Below are 3,968 nucleotides of genomic sequence, written 5' to 3'. Positions count from 1 at the left end.
CGGGCCCGGTTCCTGCCTTCCCCTGATTCAGAATTGCCGGAACTCATGGAGGTATGTCTGACCCTCTCCCTAGTAATCTGGAGGAAAATTACCCCCTTTCTTGTAATCCGTGCACAAGAGGTGACAGAGGGGACCCAAGGCGCGAAAGTACCTGACCTCCTTGAGCCCTCCCTAGATCCGGGAGGCAAATGGCACCTCATCAGGACTTCCAGGGAAGTTCGGCCATCTGGTTGCCCCAGAGGAAAGCATTGCGGGTGACTAGATGACCGAGGGGATCTGGACGACCAGATGGCCGGGGACGAAAGGGAAGCCATCTGGACACCCTGCGCCCCAACGAAGGAGTGAGTGGGCGCCAGTGCATGGCCTACTGGAGGTCCAGGGCCCCAGTTGGTCCCCAGTCATAAAGTCTGCAAGGGGGGCCCGACAGGCCCTCCTACCCGGGGCCCGCAGACACCTTGACAAGCAGGGGAGGCCTGCGTGGGACCGATGGACCCCAGTCCTGGGCCCTTGGTAATATATATAATAATAATAATCCACATTTGTATAGCGCACAATCACCCGTTAGGGTCTCTAGGCGCTGGGGGCCGTCGGGAAGATTAAGCAAGCTATTGCCCAGAGTCGCATGGTGCTGGGCTAACCTGCCGCCGGAGCCGGGGATCGAACCCTGATCCCCAGATTCCAGCGTCAGTCGCCCTGGCCGCGGCGCCACACCTCTCCCAGCATCCCAGGTGACAGGGCCCTGGGCCCGAGCACTCGACCCGGGGCCCGGCCGGGCCCCTGGACCCAGCCAGGCCCCTGGACCCAGCCGGGGCTCCCAGGCCCGGAGGCACAGGAGAAGCCTTCCCCGGCCCTCCAGACCACGTCCCGGGCACCCTGCCATGTAGCAGGACCCAGGACGGAGCCCAGGGTCAGGAGACGGCCCTCCCCGGGGCCCTCAGGGGCCCCGGCCGGAGCTCCTGAACACAGCTAAGCAAGGGGAGGCTGCCCCAGCACAAGAGAACCCAAACCTGGGCCTTTGGCAGTGCAGCAGGCCGGGGGACGGGGCCCAGGGCCGTAGCACCTGTCCCGGGGCCCGGCCGGGGCCCTGGACCCAACCGGGGCTCCCAGGCCCGGAGGCACAGGAGAAGCCTTCCACGGCCCTCCAGACCGCGTCCCGGGCACCCTGCTATGTAGCAGGACCCAGGACGGAGCCCAGGGTCAGGAGGCGGCCCTCCCTGGGGCCCTCAGGGGCCCCGGCCGGCGCTCCTCAACACAGCTAAGCAAGGGGAGGCTGCCCCAGCACAACAGAACCCAAACCTGGGCCTTTGGCAGTGCAGCAGGCCGGGGGACGGGGCCCAGGGCCGTAGCACCTGTCCCGGGGCCCGGCCGGGCCCCTGGACCCAACCGGGGCTCCCAGGCCCGGAGGCACAGGAGAAGCCTTCCCCAGCCCTCCAGACCGCGTCCCGGGCACCCTGCCATGTAGCAGGACCCAGGACGGAGCCCAGGGTCAGGAGACGGCCCTCCCCGGGGCCCTCAGGGGCCCTGGCCGGACCTCCTGAACACAGCTAAGCAAGGGGAGGCTGCCCGAGCACAACAGAACCCAAACCTTGGCCTTTGGTAGTGCAGCAGGCCGGGGGACGGGGCCCAGGGCCGTAGCACCTGTCCCGGGGCCCGGCCGGGCCCCTGGACCCAACCGGGGCTCCCAGAGGCGCAGGGGAAGCCTCCCCGGGCCTGCCGGACCCCGTTCCCGGCACCCTGCCACGCGGCAGGACCCAGGGCGGAGCTCTCAGGGGCCCCGGATAGAGCTCCTGCACCCAGCCAAGCAAAGGGAGGACGGCAGGCGGGGGGACAGGGCCCAGGGCACAGGGCCCGAGCATCTGGCCCCTGGACCAAGCCGGGGCTCCCAGGCCCGGAGGCACAGGGGAGGCCTCCCCGGGCCCTCCGGACACCATCCCAGACAACCTGCCACGTGGAAGGACCCAGGACAGAGCCCGGGGTGGAGAGGCCACCCTCCCCGGCGCCCTCAGGGGCCCCAGATGGAGCTCCTCAACCCAGCCAAGCAAGGGGAGGCTCCCTGGGCACAACAGATCCCCGTCCTGGGCTTTTGGCAGCAAGGCAGGCTGGAGACAGGGCTCAGGGCCCGAGCACCCGACCCAGGGCCCGGCCGGGCCCCTGGACCGAGCCGGGGTTTCCAGGCCCGGAGGCACAGGGGACGCCTCCCAAGGTCCTCCGGACCAGATCCCGGGCACCCTGCCACACGGCAGGACCCAGGACAGAGCCCGGGGTGGGGAGGCCACCCTCCCCGGGGCCCCTGGACCCAGCCCATTAGGGAAGTCTCCCCAGGCCTACGGACCCCATCCAGGGCATCCTGCCACTCGGCAGGCCCAGGGACGGACCCAGGGCTGGGGCGGCATCCTGGCCCATCCAGCTGCTGGCTGAGGACCGCTAGGCCAAGAGGGTTACAAGAGTACCTTGTCCCTAGTAATCCACATGAAGGCTACCCATCTTTCGGGAACCTGTGCGCACCGCGAGGCTAAGGGGACCCTCGGCGTGAACGCACCCGACCTCCTGGAGCCCTGGCTCAGATCGGGGAGGCAAACGGCACCTCATCAGAACTTCCAGGGAAGCCCGGCCATCTGGTGGGACCAGATGGCCGGGATCGAAAGAACTCCCAGCTGCCCACCCGAGCCTTCGTGGTAGGGCTTCTGGGCACTCGACCATACCGTTGGCCCTGGAGGAGAGAGCCCCAGGGGCCCGGGGGAGGACTGCATGGGACCCATGGAGCCTGTCCCAGGCACTCTGCCATGCCATTGGCCCTGGAGGAAGGAGCCCTGAATGCCTAGGGAGGTGTTGCCCAGGCATAGCTCATTTGGTCCCCAGCAGAGAACCTCTGGCCTGGGAGGAGAGTCTGGGCATACCCTGCCCCTAGTAATCCAGAGGAAGGCTACCCCTCTTTCTTGGAACCCACGCGCACAGAGTGACAGAGGGGACTCAGGGCGGGGATGCACCCGACCTTCCTGGAGCCTTCACTGGGATCGGGGAGGCAAATGGCCCCTCATCGGGACTTCCAGGGCAGTTCAGCCATCTGTTCGCCTCATTGGAAAGCATTGGGTGCGACCACATGACCAAGGGGAAAGGTGCGACAAGATGGCCAGGACCGAAGGGACTCCCAGCTTCCAACACCAAGCCTTCGAGGTAGGGCTCCCGCCTGCCGACGCAGGCCAGGGCTCTGGGGCTCTGCTTCCCGGGGACTCTGGGACCCCGGCTGGGCCTCAGGCACAGGGAGGACCACCGGAGCTTTTGGGCCCCAGACGCCCCGGGGAGGACTGCCTGGGACCCATGGCGCCTGTCCCGGGCACTCAGCCATGCTATTCGCCCTGAAGGAGGTAGCCCTGGACGCCCGGGGGAGGACTGCCCCATAACCATGGAGCCCGCCCCGGGCACCCGGCCATGCCTTTGGCCCTGGAGGAGGGAGCCCCAGACGCCCGGGGGAGGACTGCCCGGGACACATGGAGGCCATTCCGGGCACACTACCATGCCGTTGGCCCTGGAGGAGGTAGCCCTGGATGCCCGGGGGAGGAATGACCAAGACCCATGGAGCCTGTCCCGGGCATTCAGCCATGCTATTTGCCCTGGAGGAGGTAGCCCTAGGTGCCCGGGGGAGGACTGCCCTGGAACCATGGAGCCCGCCCCGGGCACCCGGCCATGCCATTGGCCCTGGAGGAGGGAGCCCCAGATTCCCGGGGGAGGACTGCCCGTGCCCCATGGAGCCCGTTGCGGGCACTCTACCATGCCGTTGGCCCTGGAGGAGGGAGCCCTGGATGCCTAGGGAGGTGTTGACCAGGCATAGCACATCTGGTCCCCGGCAGAGAACCGCCAGCCCGGGAGTGTCTGGGCATACCCTGCCCCTAGTAATCCAGAGGAAGGTTACCCCTCTTTCTTAGAACCCGCGCGCACCGAGTGATGGAGGGGACTCAGGGCGCGGAAGC

This window comes from Lissotriton helveticus, chromosome 8 (assembly GCF_964261635.1).
Source record: "Lissotriton helveticus chromosome 8, aLisHel1.1, whole genome shotgun sequence".
In the NCBI taxonomy this organism is placed as follows: domain Eukaryota; kingdom Metazoa; phylum Chordata; class Amphibia; order Caudata; family Salamandridae; genus Lissotriton; species Lissotriton helveticus.
Note: the sequence above shows the minus strand (reverse complement) of the source record.